This window comes from Dasypus novemcinctus, chromosome 3 (genome assembly GCF_030445035.2).
Source record: "Dasypus novemcinctus isolate mDasNov1 chromosome 3, mDasNov1.1.hap2, whole genome shotgun sequence".
In the NCBI taxonomy this organism is placed as follows: Eukaryota; Metazoa; Chordata; class Mammalia; order Cingulata; family Dasypodidae; genus Dasypus; species Dasypus novemcinctus.
The window spans coordinates 15,681,550-15,701,721 of NC_080675.1; the positions used below are offsets into that span (position 1 = coordinate 15,681,550).

General features: G+C 36.6%; 1 pseudogene; it reads left to right on the top strand.

The window, feature by feature from the left end:
- The first annotated feature begins 14,186 nt into the window (after positions 1 to 14,186).
- On the top strand, positions 14,187 to 15,671 carry LOC101414061 (radixin-like; annotated as a pseudogene).
- The last annotated feature ends 4,501 nt before the right edge of the window (positions 15,672 to 20,172 follow it).

Here is a 20,172-nt window from a genome sequence, read left to right on the forward strand (position 1 = left end):
ATGAGGAATCTGAGCCTCCTCTTGACATAGAGGTGCAATGGACACAACCAATCCAATGTCCACAGAGAAAAGGTGGCATTGGAGTGGGAAAACTGGACATGGAGGCTAATGGGTATTGGGGAATGGCAGGAAGAGACGAGATGTGGAGGCGTCTTAGGGACTTGGAGCTGCCCTGAATGGTGCTTTAGGGGCAATCACCGGACATTATAAATCCTCACAGGGCCCACTGGATGGAATGGGGGAGAGTATGGGCCATGATGTGGACCATTGACCATGAGGTGCAGAGGTGCCCAGAAACATACTTACCAAATGCAATGGATGTGTCATGATGATGGGAATGAGTGTTGCTGGGGGGGGAGTGGTGGGGTGGGGGTGGTGGGGTTGAAGGGGTCCTCATATATTTTTTTGTAATGTAATATTTTTACAAAATCAATTAAAAAATTAAAAATAAAAATAAATTCAAGAAAATTTCCCAGAACTAAAGAAAATAAATTTCCAGATTAAAACTCTCCACCAAATGCCCTATTCAATGAATGAAAACAGACAACTCAAAGGAGTATAATCAAAAAAATTTAAGAACACTGGAAACAAAAGAAAGATTATGTAAACTTCCAGAGAGAAAAAAAAAAGAAACAAGTCAAACACAAAGGATCAGGAGTCAGAATCATTTCACACTTTTCAACAGTTACAATAGGAGCTGGAATATAGTGGAAAAATTCCTTCAAATTTTTCAACCTAGAAAGTAAACTATCTGTCAAATGTAAGGGTATATATAAAGACATCTTCTGGACATACTGAGACTCAAAAAAGGTACCTTCTGTAAACTGTCAGGAAATTACTGGCTGGTGCTTATGCATAGCAAAGGTAAACTGAAAAAAGAAAAGGAAAACATGGCCTCCAGGAATGGGGCATGTGGTAGCTTAGAGTTATGCACCCCAGAAAAACATGTTCTTAATCTTAACCCATTCTTGTGGGTGTGAACCCATTGTAAACAGGACCTTTTAGAGATGTGATTCTACTTAAGGTGTGGCCAATCATATCAGAATGGGTCTTTTTTTTTTTAAGATTTATTTATTTTTATTTATTTCCCTCCCCTTCCCCCTCCCCCGCCCCAGTTGTCTGCTCTCTGTGTCCATTTGCTTTTGTCTGCTTCTGTTGATGTCAGCGGCATGGGAATCTTGTGTCTCTTTTTTTGTTGCATCATCTTGCTGCGTCATCTCTCTGGGTGTGCGTGAACTTTCTTTTGCGCTGGGCGGCTCTCCTTATGGGGTGCACTCCTTGTGGGTGGGGCTCCCCTATGCGGGCCACCCCTGCATGGCAGGGCACTCCTTGCACACATCAGCACTGTGCATGGGCCAGCTCCACACGGGTCAAGGAGGCCCGGGGTTTGAACCGCGGATTTCCTATATGGTAGATGGGTGCCCTATCCACTGGGCCAAGTCCACTTCCCCAGAATGGGTCTTAATCCCATAACTGGAAACCTTATAGGAAAGGCCACAGAGAGAAAGCTGAAACTGGAAGTTAATGGAACCTGGAAGAGAAATGCTTCTGTGTGCATTGCCAACTGCAAAGCCAGGAACAAGAATCATCTGTAGCCAGCTCAAGAATGATGCAGGTTGAAACAAGTAAAATGTGCTTAGGAAATATTTCATCAAGTAGAAAGTTATGTGTCTGAATGTGTTGAGAAGAGATTTAGACAATTTGCTGAGTTTGAGGTTGAATTAGTGGTAAGTACATTGAAAACTAATCAACTGTAAAAGAAGAATTATTAATTCCAGATAACACCTGTGCAGAAAACCTGTGCAGAAAAGGAAAAAAACTATGTATCATGGTTTAGCTCTGAGTAGGATTTTCAGTCATAATGTAAAATATTTAGTATTTAGCTTTGTGTGGCATGGTATTCCTTCCCTCTGTCTCTCAGTCCCTCCCTCTCCTGCTCTCTTACTTTTCCAGCAGACTTCCTCCCTAGAGTCCTCTATCATCCCGTTCCAGTCTGGACTGCTTATTCTCTGGGCTTGCTCTAACCTGAAATCCCAGGACTTTTCCTTTGCTACTCTCCTGGGTTCACTCTAATCCTTTGAGAATCCCATGTCTTTTTTGTTTTTCTGGAGTACATCCTTAAGTAACTTCCTAAGAAGAATGCATGGGAAATAAATTTATGAGTCCTAGTTGTATCAGACACTATAGTAGGAATAGACTTTTAATCAAAAAAGGAATTTCTTTAAAGGATAGTGGGTGTTCATAGACTCAAGCAAGTGGTTGACAGCAGCTCCAGACTGTTTATAGAAGAAAGTTCTTATCAGTTTTGTTTGGAACCTACTTCAAAAGTCGTCTCCAAGCATCTTCAGTCTTTTTTTTACTCTGCTCACAACCCACATTCTAGGAAAAGGGTACCTGTTCATCCTATCTAAGATCATGTACTTACTACTTGCCTTCAGAAAATCAGGGCATCTTGATTAGCAGTCCTTTCAGGCTATAGGGAGAAGCTAAGTTCCCAAAACATAACATATAATACTTTGCATGGGTAAAAATGCCTTTTTTAAAAAAAGTCTTTAAAAAATACATTTGTCTGCCCTTATACTTGTTTGATTGATTATGGAATTCCAGGTTGAAAATAATTTATTTTACCTTTAGGATCTTGAAGACATTGTTCCATTTTCTTCCATCATTGAATATTGCTGATAGGACTTATGCCAGTCTAATTCTTATTCCTTTAGTAGGAACTTCTCCCTGGAAATTTTAAAGAATCCTTATTCTTGTTGTTCTGAAGTTTCTCACGGTGTGAACAGGTATTAGCCTTTATCAGTCTTTGTGTTGGCATTCTGTGGACTCTTCCAGATTGTATGTTGTGTCTTTCTTTTGCTTTGGGAAGGTATTAGCTTTTCTTTTCCTGTTGTCTAAATTTATTACTTTCTCTATGATAATCTTACCTTTTTTAATTCATTTTGTTCTCTTGATGGCTTTTATTCATTTCCTCTATGATTCTTGTTATATTTGTGGTCAAAACTATTTTTCCTTTGTCGCTGTGGTGGTTTGGAGCTATGTACCCCCAGAAAAACATGTCCTCAAACTTAATCCATACCTGTTTGTGTGAACCCATTTTAAGTAGGACTTTTTGATTAGGCTGCCTCAGTTGAGGTGTGGCCCAACTCAATCAGGATGGGTATTAATCCTATTACTGGAATCCTTTAGAAGCAGAGAAGTTCAGACAGATTCAGAGAAAGCCACAGAAGCAAGAAGCTGAAAGTCAGTGGAGTCTGGGAGAGAAGGGAGAGTCCAGGAAAGGCTGTATGTGCATTGCTGTGTGATAAAGGAGCCAAGGATCAAGGATCACCCACTACCAGCCCCAGAATGCCATTATTCGGAAGACGTCATCACCTTGATGATGCTTTGATTTGGATTTTTCCTAACTTCTATTTGCAAGCCAATAAATTTCCATTGTTTAAGCCAATCCATTGCACAGCATTTGCTTTAGCAATGAGGAAACTAAAATAGTCACTTTGAAATGTAATATTTATTTCTGAGATTATATTTTGTATTTTTTTCTATTTCCTGAGTTTTATCAATTCTCATTTCGCATCTTCCTGTTTTTTTTTTTCTGTTTGCATTCTGAGTTATTTTGAACTTATTATGATTTTTGTTTCCATATGAAATTTGTTATTTTAAAGCTTTTAATTCAGGTTAGAGTGCTGTGGTACGGTTTTTTCTGCTTTGTGCTTTTTGTTTGCAAGATTTTCATCTGCTGAAATGTTTTGATTTTCATTTTTTATTTTCTTCTATATTTGTGTGCATGTTGCATGCTATTTTGTGTTCATTTTGAAATGTCTTTTTTTTTTTGTGGACAAGATGTGTTTTGCAATTTTGTGGTTTTCTTTTGTTTCTGTAAGACCTTTAATTTCCATTGCTTGTTTTCTTGCTTTCTCTTCACCACCAAACATCTGAGAGAGTCTTCCCCCTCCTAAAGCATCTGTTTCTTCCTGTTGGTGCCTTTTCAAGCAAGTGGTCTAATGTACCAGTTCTCAGACCTATTTTCAGTATTTCTCTCATTAGGCAGGATTCTATTTCTAGAGAAGATTTAATCTGTATTCTGCCATTGCCATGTTCCTGGTATCTTCTGTTCTTTTCCACATAATCTCTACCTTACTTTGTTCTGGTGTGTACTCTGGAGTTGGCCCTGTTGGTTTTAGATGTCTATTTTTTCTACATTAATATAAATTGAAATTGTTAGTAATCTGTCTTCTAGTTTACTATGGGTTTAAAAATATAATTATTTTCTTTATATGATTTAAAAAATATATATGAAGAAATTCCTTTTTAGGTAGCTGTCATTTATCTGCTACAATTTTAAAAATATATTTCCCAGATTTTATTGTTTCTAAATTCCTTTTCCAGTAAAAGGAATAAGAATTCCTTAGATAAATGACTTATTCTTGTCCTACCAGGAAGGAAGGAAGCTATCAAAGATTACTAGAGTCATGTCAAAAAGGTGCAAGAGCAGTTGGGCCCCAAATCTCAACAGAGTTGCAGCACCAACTCTCCATTTCTCTCGACTCACCCAGGACAACTAACAAGGGGACAATGATGAACAACACCTATCCCAAGGAACAGAGAGAGTCTGCAACTGCAAGCAAGATAGCCCCATCCATCTGCCCCATGGTCTCTAAGCCCCTCTCAATTACAGGCAGTGGGGCATCACCATCCCAGAATCCTCACGATTGGGGAATGAACGATGGACTAGTGTAGACATTATTATTCTATTATAGTCTTACTGATAGTCTAACAATGGAAGACCTTTTATCATTGATGTGGAGACAGTGGCCGCTGGAGGTTCTAAGGGGAGGGAGAGGGAAAAGCAGGCGTAATATGGGGGCATTTTGGGGACATTGGAATTGTCCTGCATGACATTGCAATGACGGATACAGGCCATTATATATTTTGTAGTAACTTACAAAATTGTGCTGGAGAGGATATAAACTACAGTGTAAACTCTAATCCATGCTTAGTGACAATGCTCCAAAATGTGTTCATCAACTGTAACAAATGTATCACACTAATGAAGGATGTTGTTAATGTAGGAAAGTGTGGGAGGGGGAGGGAGAGGGGCATATGAGAATCCCCTATTTTTCATGTAACATTTATGTAATCTAAAGTTTCTTGAAAATAAATAAAAATTTGAAAAGGTGCAAGAGCCAACTTTAAGAGGACATTAGACATTTTAAGCATCAAGAAGTATAATAACTTAATGGATAGAAACACATAAAATATATTTAAATTGAAATGCATGAATTCATAATGTAACTGAAAAACAAGTCTCAGTGGTTACTTATGAGGATGCTAAGGAGTTGATTCATTATTTTCAAAACCAGTAAGTAAAGGGAGAGAGGTAAGCATTTAGTCTGCCTTTCCTATAGGAATTGTGCTTCTGCGTAACCATATAGTTGATGAAGGAAATTTTCTCTTTATAAAAATATTCCAGTTAATAAAAGAAGAAGAAATGATAAAATATCACCATCCTGCAATCTCTAATGAATTTAATAGATCTTGACAAAAAATAATGACTAACATCATGAAAAGAGACATTATATGCCTTCTGATGGAAGTATCCAACACCACCTGTGAAGTGTTCCTGCTGAAAAAAATTAAATTAGAATTTAGTTACACCTCTAAATCTACCTAGAAATTTAAAGGACAAATCAGAATAAACTTGTAGTGAAAAAAGTTACCACTATCTTTCTGTCCAGCCCTGCCACGATCAAGGTGGTAGAGTGAGATGCTCCAGGGCTCTGTCTTCCCACAAAAATTCTGAACAACCAACAGAAACTAGAAGGAACATCTTTCACAAGGCTCTAGAACCCAGTTAAAAGACTACAGTAATAGGATGAGGGCTGAATCAAGTAAAAGGCTGCTTAAGTGTGATAGGATCTCATGGTATCCATATTGGCCCTTTCACTGGCAATCAGTGTCTCAGCATGGAGCTGGCCTTTGCTCCCAGTGAAGATTCCTGGTCTCAGTTCTGGAGGCAGAGAGTAACCTTAATGCACATACTGGGACCATGTAGCCTGGTGATGGCCTGAAGGACTCACTAACATAGAACTTGCCCTGTGTATAGGAGGCAGCCCATAGCGCTCTCCTGCTGAACACTGTGGGAGGCCAGTCTAGTCATGCTGCCTAGGGCAGGGGACTGCTGGCTATAGGACATAGGATGCAGTGCCTGGGACCATGAGAAAATATTTCCAAGGGAGGAGAGAAGATTTGGAACCATGTAGATGGGAGGTAATTCCCAGAGCCACATGTGCATGTCCTTTTTGTGCAGAAAGGATCAGGGAGGTTCTGCACTTTGGCTTGTACAGGTCAATCTGCAAAGACCGGGAAAGGTATTTTCTTTTTTTTTTTTCCTCTTCCTTTCCTTGCTTTTTTTTTTTTTTTTTTTTGCTTAGCCCCTACCATTCAAGGTTAGTCCTATCATAACACTAGCTAGATGCAGGCTTAAGGGATACAGGTGCCTCAGAGTCTAAATTCCAGTGATGACCCATTAAATTATCAAAACATCTGGGTTTCAACAAAAGTTACAAAACATACAAAGAAACAGGAAGCAATGGCACAGGCTAAGAAGAGGATGAAAGCATTAGAAGCCATCCATGTGGAGGACCAGACCCAGGACATACCATTTTAAAAATGGCCCTAAATATGCTCAAAGAACTAAAGGAAAAAATGGACAAAGTACTAAAAGAAATCAGGAATCCTCAGATGAGCACATGGAGAATATCAGTAGAGAGATGGAAATTATGAAAAGGAAATGAAGAGATGAAGACCATAGTAATAGAAATTTAAAATTCTCTAGAGTATTCTAGCCATGGAAGAACTTGTACATTGATATAAAGGCAGTGGCCACCAGAGGTTCTGAGAGGTGAGAGAGGGAAGAATAGGTGCAACATGGGGGCATTTCTGGAACACTGGAATTGTCCTGAATGACATTGGAATCATGAACACAGGCCATTACACATTTTGTCAAAACCTATAAAATTGTGTGGGATATAATGTAAATTATAGTCATTGGCTCATACAATGCTTTGGTATGTTTTCATCTATTGTAACAAATGTGCCACACTAATGAAAGATGTTGCTACTGTGGAAAAGCGTGGGAGGGGGAGGGATTGTTGTATATGGGAATCCCCTGTATTTCTGATGTAACGTTAATGCAATCTAAAGCTTCTTTAAAAATAAAAAATATATATTTAAAAAATTCCCTAGAGGATTTCAACAGCAGATTAGAACTGTGAGAATAAAGAATCCGAGAACTTAGAGAAAGATAATTGAAATCATTCAGTCTGAAAAGGAGAAAGAAGAAAGAAGGAAGGAGAGTGAAAAGAGCCTGAGGAACCTGTGGGACACCATCAAGCATACCAATATATGCATTGTGGGAGTCCCAGAAGTAGAAGAAAGAAAGGGGTAGAGAGAATATTCAAAGAAATAATGGCTGAAAACTTCCCAAATTTAATGAAAGACATGAATATACACATTCAAGACAGTCAACAAACTCCAAACAGGATACCCAAGTAGATAGTTTTATAATAAAACTATCAAATGCCAAAAGTAAAGAGAGGATTCTGAAAGCTGCATCAGAGAAGCAACGTCTCACATACATGGGAGCCTCAATAAGTTTAAATGCTGATTTCTCATTAGAAACCAGAGAGGTAAAAAGGCAGTGGGAGGACATATTTAGGAGCTGAAAGCAAAAAAATTTCAGCCAAGAGTTCTATATCTGATAACTCTGTCTTTCCAAAATGATGGACAGATTAAGACATTCCCAGATAAACAAAAGCTGAGAGAGTTTGTAACCACTAGACCGGCCCTATAAGAGATGCAAAAGAGAGTTCTGCTGGTTGAAAGGAAAGGACAATAGACAATAGATGGAAACTACATGAAGAAATAAACATTTCTGGTGAGTCTAATGGCATGGATAAATATAAATGCCAGTACTATTGTATCTTTGATTTGTAACCCTGCTTTTTACTTCCTGAAGGATTTAAAAGGTGAATGCATAAAATGATAAGTCCGTAGTTTTGGACTGAAGGTATAAGCATGTAATCTGTGAGAAGGACTACATTAAGGTGGGAGGATTCAGGATTTTAGGAACATAGAAGTTAAACTGATATCAAAGCAGACGGGATAGTTATATGTTAAATGTATGCCCCATGAACACCTCAAATAAAATATCATAGCATATGCAAGCTCACAGAGGCAGAATTTAGAGTACAGTATTGCAGGAATGGGGGGAGAAGCAATTTCGAGTCCCTGAATTATGGGCTTCTGTTTGGGGAGATGGGAAAGTTTTAGTAATGGAAGGTTATGAGGGTACCACAATATTGTGAATATGATTAATCCCACTGAAGGGTATGCTTTGGGAGTGACTGAGATGGGAAAGTTTATATTGTATGTATGTTTTCACAATTAGAGGGACAATGACAATTAAATATAGTACGTGATCCTGGATGGGATCTAGCAAGAAAGGAAAAAAGGCTCAAATGGACATTACTGGGATATATGAAAAAGTTGGAATATAAACTGTAGGGTTTATATCAATGTTAAATTTCTTGAACTTGATATCTGCACAGAAGAGAATATCCTTGAGCTTAGGAAATTAACATGTAAGTATTCAAAAGGCATGATGTATACAACCTATACTTAATGTTCAAAAAATGGATTGGTTGATAGACAAATAGATGGATAGATAGAATGATACAACAAATGTAGCAAAATGTTAAAATTGGTAGATGTGGGTATCTGAGGGGGTAGGGGTATGTTGGAGTTCTCGTATTAGTTTAGTATTTTTTGTGCTTGTGACTGTCTCGAAGGTTGAAAATATTTCAAAATAAAAGGTAAAAGAGAGAGAGAGGGAGAGAGAGAGAGAAACAAAGGCAAAAAACAACATGATGCCATCAGCAAAACCCAAAGTGGACAATCAGGAAAGTCCAAACCAGGAAATGTATTATAACTAACTACTTTTTCAACTAATAAGTTGCAAAGAAAAAAGAGAGAACTAGAAAGTGATTGAGAGGGTGTTTACCTATAGATTTAAAGATTACAGAGATATATCAACAAATTACAAAATACGGACCTTATTGGATTGTGATCCATGCAAACTATAAAAATTTTTAAATGAAACAATTGAGGAAATGTAAACAGTCACCAGATATATAGGAAGCATTATTAATTTTAGTCTTTAAATAGTATTGTGGTTATCTTTTTTTTTTTAATTCATTTTCTCTTCGAAATACCTAAAGAAATTTATACAGATGTCTGGTCTTCACAATAATCCAAGAGAAGGAAAGGGAATAGGTGAGATATAGATGAAACTAGATTGAAGCTAGGTAATGGATACAAAGAGGTTTATTGTACATTTCTTTCTACTTTTTCCAATATCTGAAATATCCAATAATAAAAGTTAAAAAAAACTGGGAATGATGCCAATCTGGGGTGAACAAAATACCATTGTTAGTTTATTATTTGAATTTTTTTTTCAAGGTACAGGGGGCTGGGGATTGAACCAAGGATCTCATATGTGGGAAGATGGTGCTCAACCACTGAGCCACATCAGCTTCCCTGAGTTGGTTTTATCATTTGTTTTACTTGTTGTTGTTGTTTTCTTTTCAGGAGGAATTGGGAACCAAACCTAGGCCCTCCCATATGGGAGATGGTGCTCAACCACTTGAGCCACACCCGCTCCCTCTTTGAACTATTTAAGTCTCTAATTCTCTAAAATTTCTCACATAGAAAGAATGAGAAAAGATGTCTTTAGTGGAGAAAGATTTTGAAATCGTAAGACGACAGAAATAACCAGAAAGGAAAATACCTATAAATTTGATTGCATACAGATTTGAATTTCTATACAATGAAAACCATAATAAACTAAATTAAATAAAATGAAAAACGGGGTTAAATATTTACAATAAACATTGCAAAGGGTTGTGACATTATTCAAAATAGGGAAACACTAGAAACAGCTGTCTTATCTTTAAATAATTTAGGAATAGTTATTTTAAATAAATTCTATAACTGTGGAAACTTTTAAAAAAACACTTGAATTACGTGAAAAAAATGGTCAGAAAAATAGTGACTGAAACAGGATGTGAAGGTATATTCAGAAGGATCCTCTGTGTAATATATAAACATTTAGAGAACAGACTAAAGAATGATATAAAAATATTCATGGTGGCTGTATCTAGTTGTTAGGCAATTTCTCTACTCTTGTTGGTATTTTTCAAGTTTAGCATAATGATCACTTTTATGGTCAGAAAAAATTACAAAAAGTCAAAGTTATCGTCCTTCCAATCAGCCCTTTCCCTAAACCCCCTAACTAGGTGCGTAGTCCCTGACTTGTTCATCAGGGGAAGAACCATCTTTCATTCCACTGTTACAGATAAATGACCTACTACGGGAGCACTCTTGGTACTCATTCACATCAAAGTATACGTCATCAGTAGCTGTGACTGATAGCAGACCCTTTACTCTTCCTCTAAGAAACCCCTCAAACTGGGAGATGGAGCATCAGGTGGGGGCACATGAGGAAGGGAAAAGAAAAGTGTTACTGGGGAAAAAAGACAACTTTTACCCGTTTCATCATTTTTTTAGGACTACTCATGTGTACTTTCAACTTTGCTCAGGCATTTATACTTTGGGGAAACAACTTATTACAGTGTTGCTACAGAGAAGAAAACCTGGAAAGAGGAATAAGAAAAAAGCCTGTGATTCCCAGGTTTCTTTATTAGGAGAGATATTTTATTAAGTTGTGCATATTATTTCAGGTTGAGGAGTAATTTTCTTCCTCAGGACCAAGTCACCAGAAAAAGTGAGAGACAGGTAATTTTACATAAGCTCTTCCAGAAATAGATTAAATTCAGATACCAGATATCTTTCATGGCAGAATGTAAAGGAGGTTTTACATGGCCATGTGAAGGGTCTTCTGAAGGAGAACATGAATATAAAATAGGTTTTATTATCATCACTATAAAAAATTATGACTAGTCAATGCACTAAGTCAGGAAGATTCAGTCCTGGCTTACTAGGTACACAAGAGTCAAAGGCAACCTGAGTGAGCATATGCAACCACATGAAGAATGTTCAACAAGCAATGACGGTGGAGAACAGGTTAGCATCTCCCTCAGCCTGACAGTTTCCTATGCACGCACAATTCCTACATTCATGTATTTGCTTATTTACTTGTTTCCCCTGTCAATAAGGATTTCCCTATTTTTTTCAGTCACACTCTTCCTTCAGGACAGTTGTGAAACTTTCTTTGACAGATTGCTCTTTGCAGGCAAGTCGGCATTAACTTTTATCACATACAGATTTCCTCAGGCACAATAATCATATGATGTAGCATTTTATAGTCACATGTAGGTTTCTGAACCTTCATAGATGAATGTTATATTAAATTTGGTAGGCTTGAAGAAACTTCTCTCCTCAATGATATTTAAAGAAAGTGACCTTCAGTGCTCTGAAGGAGGCAGTTAACTGGAAGTTCCAACTGCCTGTCCTTCAGATTTCCTAAGCATGCTTCTGTTCTTGGTATCAGTGATTGACTGTTACCAAAGTTAAGTGGACTGCTAAACCAGTAAACTGTGAAAACTTGGGCTTCTCATTTTCAGCCTATATGGAAAAAGCTTGGGAAAATATGAAAAGTAAAGGCACAACTAGTCGGACATCCAAGTCAAAGGGAATTACAGTAAGAAATAGTAGAATAAGGGTCCTACTATAGTATGAATTTACAATGTAATCACTATCCCATGTTAATAGAATAACCACAAATGAACCAGGAGGGAGAGGGGGTGTGTTCCTTCTTTGGGGCAAGTCTTAATGTTTATTTTGTGATAGAGAAAAGGAAATGTCCAGACGTGATCAAACATCTGAATGATAGAATGGGGACTGAAACTCAGGCACAGTCTATGTCTTTTCTCTAACCTTGAGATCACTGTTGAAAGAAGGCAGTACTAAGTTGGGGAAAGTTATAATATTGAAGGAAAAATAGGAAGAAGGAGGATAATGTATGTTTGCAACAGAAAAATGATGGACAAATCTAGCGGTTTTGGTGATGTCAAATTTAATCATGTACTTAATTTCTTTGAATTCTTAAAATTTTTACTTTGTGGTATTATCTTTGGACTATGTTGACTATATCTGTTGACTTGGGACACCTTGGTTCTAAGTCCAACTCTGACACTAGCTAGTAGAAGACTTTGAACATGTTACTTAATGTTTCATATATTAATTCAAAAGTACTTTCTATCTCTAAATTTTAAAAATAGCTGGGTTACTAGTACAAGGAGATATGGAGCTAGTAGCAAAGCATTAGAGAGCCCAAGATTGCTCCTCGGCTGTATTTCCCTTGAATTACGTTCTTTTGGTTTCCTTTCCTTTTGGAGAGCTAAAATTTTAAAGCTTTTCAAAGTAAGTTTTTCCTTTATTGGTCCAAGATAAATATAGCCAAATCCATTCCAATGAAATTAGAATTGCCTTATATTTATCTGAGAGAACTGAATTGGAACAGTTTTGTGAATGACTTAATAATAGGTCATTAAAACTGGAGACCTGGAGCATATTTAAGTCAAATTTTCAGGGAGGAGAAAAACTGACAGCTTCTAAAAAGGTGCTTAATTTGAATGTTTACGAAAGTAGTACAAGGGCACTATTTTCAAAATTCAACTGAAAAAATTCAACTTTCAGTTTAACTGAAAGAAAAACATTAACATGTTGAAGTATTTATATCTTTATTTTGTGCTTTCTACTTCAAAATGGAAGAATTTTTAGTAACAAATATTTGCTGACTGACAAGGATGTTAAATAGATTGAGAAGCAGAGAGTAAATCATCTTTAGAAAAAAAAGCACATCATGGCTTTGGTATGTCTCATATCACTTACTTAAAAAATATTATCGAGAGTTCCAGGAAGATGGCAACAGAGCAGACAGACAGGGTTCAACTCTTTCATAAAAACAACGGAAAAGGGCCAAAAGCTGTCCAAAGTGTCTGTTTTTGGGGTCAGCAGACCAGAACGGTGCTGTGGAACTCCCAGGAGGGCAAAGTACAGAGAGACAAAGAACCTGAAACAATATATGTGAGTCATTAAACCCCCATCATGGCTGGAAAGGGCTCTATCCCCCTCCCTCAAGACATTAAGCTGGGATAATGCACTGCAGCCAAAGGATAGAACAGACATCTCCCTCCCTGTCAGCTGTTACAAGGGAAGAGGGAAGGTGAGTTGGAGGGCTGCTCTTCAGTGAAATTGGCCATCAGAGCCCACTTTGTTTCTTGACTCTGACCAGACCAGAAACACTGGAAACCTGAGGTTGAAAGAAACAACCCCAATGAAAGGTTCACCAGTGAGTACTATCAGCTGGTCTGTCAGGAAATTGCATAGAGAAAAAGCTGCTTTTAGGTCTCTCTTAAGTCTCCTGGGAGAAAAATTTGCACCCCATTAGTGAGTCCCTTGCCCAATTTTGACAATTTTGACAACTGAATATGTTGCAACAAAAATCAAGAGAGAAATTGACCATTGGAGTAAATTCACCAACATATTCAGATGCCTAGATATGAGCAAAAAAATCACAAGCCATACTAGGAAACAGGAAGAGGTGGCCCACCCAAAGGAACAAACCAAACATCCTGATGAGAAACAGGATTTAAGACAACTAGTCAATAAAAATCACACAGATCTCCTAAATCAACTTAAAGAACTAAAGGAAAATATAACTAAAGAGATAAAGGATATTAAAAAAGACACTAGGTGAGCATAAATAACAATTTGAAAGCCTGCAAAGAAAAGTGATAGAGCTTATGGGAGGGAAAGACACAATGGATGAGATTAAAAATACATTAGAGGGCTCCTGTAGCAGTGGCGCTCAGGTGCAGCCACCCAGCAGGGGGAGGAAAGAGGAGGGAGGAGGGGGCAGCTCCACCTTTCCCTCCAAGGAGCCACCAGGCGGCCATATTGTGGATCTGTCTGTGGTGGCCCTAGGGCCTCTTCTCTCCAGCAGCCCAATGCTCCCATTCATTACTGCCTCAATCTCTCTGCCACAGCAGTTACACCCAGCCACACATCAGGTGGAAAGGAGTCACTCTCAGGAAGGTGACAACAGAATTCTTAGAAGTAAAGAATTTTTAAAAGAAGGTAACAAAAAGAAAAGGGAAATGCTGAAACCAATTAATGCAAGAGTAACTACAATGGCTGCTGAGCTAGAATTTGCTACTCAGCCCAATACAGCAGGCAAACAACTTTTTGACCAGGTGCTGAAAACGGTTGGTTTGTGTGAGGTCTGATTTTTTGGGTTGCAGTAAGTGGACAGCAAAGGTTATTCTAGTAGGCTTAAACTAAACAAAAAAAGTGATATGGAAAGATGTTAGAGAATCCTTTACAGTTCAAATAAAGAGCTAATTTTTTCCCCTGAATATGTTTCTGAGGAATTAATTCAAGAAATGGCCCAGAGATTTTTCTTCTTGCAAGTTAAAGAAGCCATCTTATATTATGAAATATATTGCTCACCAGAAACTGCAGTTCTTTTGGCTTCTTATACCGTCCAAGCCAAGTATGGAGATTATAATAAAGAGATTCATAAATCAGACTACTTGATTAATGATAGACTCCTATCCCAGCATATTTTGGGACAACAAAAACTGACAAAAGAACAATGGGAAGAAGGAATACAGAACTGGCATGAAGAACATAGAGCAGGGTTCTTAACCATGAGTCCACGGAGTCTGTGGAAAGATTTCAGGGGGTCAGTGAACTTCAATTGAAAAAAATCAACTTATTATCTTTATTTTCTCTGACTGCTGATATTGAGTGTCTAAAGCTATCTGCTGCTTCATTCTGAGAAGGGGTCTGTCATTTTCACCTGGCTGGCAAAGGGATCCATGGAACAAAAAAAGGTTAAGAATCCCTGACGTAGATGAATGCTAAGGGAAGATTCTATGAAGGAATACCTAAAGATTGCACAAAATCTAGAAGTGTATGGAGTCAATTATTTTGAAATAAAAAATAATAAAAAGGGAACTGAATTGTGGCTAGGCATTGATGCTTTGGGTCTGAATATTTGTGAGCATGATGACAAGTTAACACCTAAAATTGATTTTCCCTGGAATGAAATAAAAAATATTTTGTTTATGACAAAAATATTTGTTATAAAGCTAATTGACAAAAGGCACCCAATTTTGTTTTTTGATGCACCTTGTCTGAGAATCAGTAAGTGTATTCTGGCTTTATGTATGGAAACCCATGAGCTATACATGTGAAGATGGAAGCCTGATACCATTGAAGCACAACTGATGAAAGCTTAGGCTAGGGAGGAGAAGCATCAGAAACAGTTGGAAAGGGCACAATTAGAGAATGAAAAGACGAAAAGGAAAATAGAAAAAGGAAAGGAAAAACGAGAGCATGAAAAGAACTAATGGAATGTCTAAGGCAAATTGAAGAACAGACAATGAAAGCCCAGAAAGGATGTATAATATTAATGATTTACATAAAACTACTCAAGTAAATAAGCGCTAAAGAATATAAGAAAGATAGAACATAAAGAATATAGACCATACTTACCAAGACATAATTTTAAATCGGTCATCTTAAGGCAAAGTATATGTAAACAAAAACCAATTTGTTTTCTTTCTAATAATAAAGCTTTCCCAGACTGAAAAATATATATATATTGGAGGCATATAAAAGCAGATTTGAATTTTTCAAGGACAGAACATCCAAACTGGAAAAGCCAGGAGAACAGAAAGAGTAAAGAATGGAAAATATTGTACAGGGTCTCAGGGAATTGAATGACAATGGTAAACACACAAACATATGCGTTACCAGTGTCCAAGGAGGAGAAGAATGGAAAAGGGGCAGAAAGAATATTTGAGGAAATAATTACCAAAAACTTCCCAACCCTTATGAAAACCATAAATATAAATATCCAAAGATAACACATCCCAAGCAGAATAAATCCAAATAGACTACCCTGAGACACCTACTATTCAGAATTACAAATATCAGAGATAGAGGATTCTGAAAACAGCAAGAGAAAAGCAAAGCAGCACATACAAGGTAACCTCAAAAAGTATAAGTGCCAACCTCTCATCAGAACCACAGATGTGAGAAGAAAGTAGTATGATGTATTTAAGGTACTGAAAGAGAAAAACTGCCAGCCAAGAATTCTGTATTTGGCAAAGGGTCCCTCAATAATGAGAGTGAGTTCAAAGTCTTCACAGACAAACAAAAACAGAGAGAGTATGCTAGCAAGATTCTTCAGAACATCACTCTCAGTACTGCATAGAACATCTGGACAGAGGATAAATAAAGAAATAGAAAGCCTGAATAATATGATAATTTAATTGAACCTAATAGATATTTACAGAGCATTGCACCCCACAACAACAGGATATACATTTTTTCAAGTGCTCATGGGTCTTTCTCCAGGATAGGCCATATATTGAGTCACAAGACAGGTCTCAAATTTTAAAAGATTGAAATTGTACAAAACACTTTCTCTAGTCATAATGCAATGAAGCTGGAAATCAATAATGGATGGAAAAAGGACAAACTCATAAATAAATGGAGATTAAACAATACACTTTTAAATAATCAGTGGTCAAAGAAGAAATTTCTGGGTTATTCAGCAAATATCTTGAGATGAATGAAAATGAGAACACAACATAACAAAATCTATGGGACACTGCATAAGGCAGTGCTGAGAGGGAAATTCATAGCCCTCAATGCTTACACTGAAAAGGAAGAAGAGCTAAAATTGAACACCTAACTGCATACCTGGAGGAACTAGAAAAAGAACAACAAACTAATCCTAAACCAAGCTGAAGGCAAGCAATAATAAAGATCAGAGCAGAAATAAATGAAATTGAGAACAAAAATCAATAGAGAGAATCAACAAAAACAAAAGTTCATTCTTTGAGAAGATCAGCAAACCCTTAGCTAGATTGACAAAGAAAAAAAGAGAGAAGACACAAATAAGTAAAATCTGAAATGAGAGGCAAGATGTTACCAATGTACCCACAGAAAAAAGAGTTCATAAGTGGATACTATGAATAACTGTCTATCAAAAAACTAGGCAGTATAGATGAGATGGGCAAATTCCTAGAAACACAGGAGCCACCTACACTGACCCTAGAAGAAATAGAAGACCTCAACAAACCGATCAAAAGTAAAGAGATTTAAACAGTCATCAAAAACCTACCAAAGATGAAAAGCCCAAGACCAGATGACTTTACAGATGAATTCTGCCAATCATTCAAAGATGATCTAATACCAATCTTCTCCAGCTATTCTAAAAAAATTAAACAAGGAAAAACACTACCAAACTCAATCTCTAAAATCAACATTACCCTAACACCAAAACCAGATAAAGATACTACAAAAAAAGAAAATTAACAGACCAATATCCTTAATGAATATAGATGTAAAAATCCTCAATAAAATACTTGCAAAGAGAATCCAAAAGAACATTAAAAGAATTATACACCACTATCAAGTGGGTTTTATCCCAGGTATGCAAGGGTGTTTCAACACAAGAAAATCAGTTAGTGTAATAATCCATTTAATAAATTAAAGAAGAAAAATCACATGATCCTCTCAATTGATGCAGAAAAGGTGTTCGACAAAATACAGCATCCTTCCTTGAAACACTCTAAAGGATAGGAATAGAAGGAAGTTTTCTCAATGTGATAGAGTGCATATATGAAAAACCCACAGCTAGAATTGTCCTCAGTAGTGAAGAACCGAGAGATTTTCCACTGAAATCTGGAAGAAGACAAGGATGCCCACTGTCACCACTATTATTCAACATTGTGCTAGAAGTTCTAGCTAGAGCAATTAGTCTACATAAAGAAATAAAAGGGACCCAAATATGTAAGGAAGAAGTAAAACTTTCACTATTCACTGATGATATGATCCTATATCTAGAAAATCCCAAAAAATTCACAACAAAGCTACTGGAATTAATAGACATGTTCAGCAAAGACCAATATGCAAAAATCAATGGTGTTTCTATAGACTACTGATGAACAATTTGAGGAGGAAATCAGAACCAAAAATTCCACTTATAATAGTGACAAAAAAAATAAAATATTTAGGAATAAACTTAACCAAGGACATAAAGGACCCATATCCAAAAAACTATAAAACATTGATAAAAGAAACCAAAGAAGATTTAAATAAATGGGAGGATATTCTGGGTTCATGGATTGAAAGAGTAAAGATTGTTAAAATATCTATTCTACCCAAACTGATTTATAGATTCGATACAATCCCAGGAAAAATCTCAACAGCCTTTATTTTTTTTCCAGAAATAGAACAGCCAGTTATCAAAATTTTTTGGAAGGGTAAGGAGCCAGAAGAGCCAAAATGTCTTAAAAAATAAGAATGAAGTTGGAGGACTCTCACTTCCTGACTTTAAAGCATATTACTTAGCATGGGATTGGCAAAAAGAATCACCAATGGAACAGAATCGAGAAGTCAGAAATAGACCCTCACATTTATGGTCAAGTGATTTTTGACAAGGCTGTCAAGTCACCCAGCTGGGCCAGAACAGTCTATTCACAAATGGTGCTGGCAGTACAGGATATCAATATCCAAAAGAAAGAAAGAGGATCCTTATCTCACACCTAATACAAAAATTAACTCGAAATGGATCAAGGACCTAAATATAAAAGCAACAACCATAAAGCCCCTAGAAGAAAATGTAGGAAAACATTTTCAAGATCTTTTGGTAGGCAGTAATTTCTTAAACCTTACATCCAAAGCATGAGCAACAAAAGGAAACATAGATATATGGGACCTCCTGAAAATTAAACACTTCTGCACCTCACAGGATTTTGTCAAAAGGGTCAAAAGGCATCTGACACAATGGGAGAAAATATTTGGCAATCACATGTCAAATAAGGGTTTAATATCTATGATGTGTGAAGAGATATCACAACTCAACAATAAAAAGATGAACTGATTAAAAAATGGGCAAAAGACTTGATAAGACAATTGTCCAAAGAAGAAATACAAATGGAAAAAAAGAAGTTCAACATCACTAGCAATTAGGGACATGCAAATCAAATCTACAGTGTGATATCATTTTACACCTACTAGAATGGTCACTATTAAAAAGTCAAAAAACTGCAAGTGTTGGAGAGGAGATGGAGAGATAGTAACATTTATTCAATGTTAGTGGGAATGTAGAATGGTATAGCCGCTATAGTGGACTGTTTGGCAATTCCTAAAGAATTTGAATATAGACTTGCCATGTGACCTGACAATACCTCTACTAGGTTTATACCCAGAAGAACGGAGAGCAGTGACACGAATAGACATCTGCACACTGATGTTCATAGTGGTGTTATTCACAGTTGCCAAAAGATGGAAACAACTCAGGTGTCCATCAGCCAAAGTATTGTGTTCTGGCACCATTTGTTGAAAAGATTATCATTTCTCCATTAAATTGCCTTTGCTTTTTGTCAAAGATCAGGTGACTGTATTTGTATGGTTCTATTTCTGGGCTGTCTATTCTATTCCATTGATCATTTTGTCTTTTCTTTTCCAGTACCACACTGGCTTGATCACTACAGTTTTATTATAGGTTTTGAAGTTGGGCAGTGTCTGTCCTCTGACTTTGTTCTTCTTCAGTATTGTATTAGCTATTCTGGGTCTTTTGCCTTTCCATATAAACTTTAGAACCAATTTGTTGATATCTACAAAATAACTAGCTGTTATTTACTTGCTGTTATTTGTTGATATTCACAAAATAACTAGCTGTGGTTTTGATTGAGATTATGGTGAATTTATATATCAAGTTGGGAAGAACTGACATCTTAACAATTTTGACCCTTCCTACCATGACCATTGAATAGCTCTACATTTTTTAGATCTATTTTGATTTCTTTCATCTGAGTTTTACTTATATAAATTGGTACATAATTTGTTAGATTTATACCTAAGTATTTCAGTTTTTGTTACTAATGTAAATTATGTTTATAATTTCAAATTCCAATAGTTTATTGTTCATCTATAAAAAAGCAATCAACATCAGTATATTATTATCTTGCAAACTTGCTATAATATTAGTTTCAGGAAGTTTTTTATTTGTTTAGTGGTTTTGTTGTTGTTGTTATTTACTGGAGATCTTATAAGCAGACA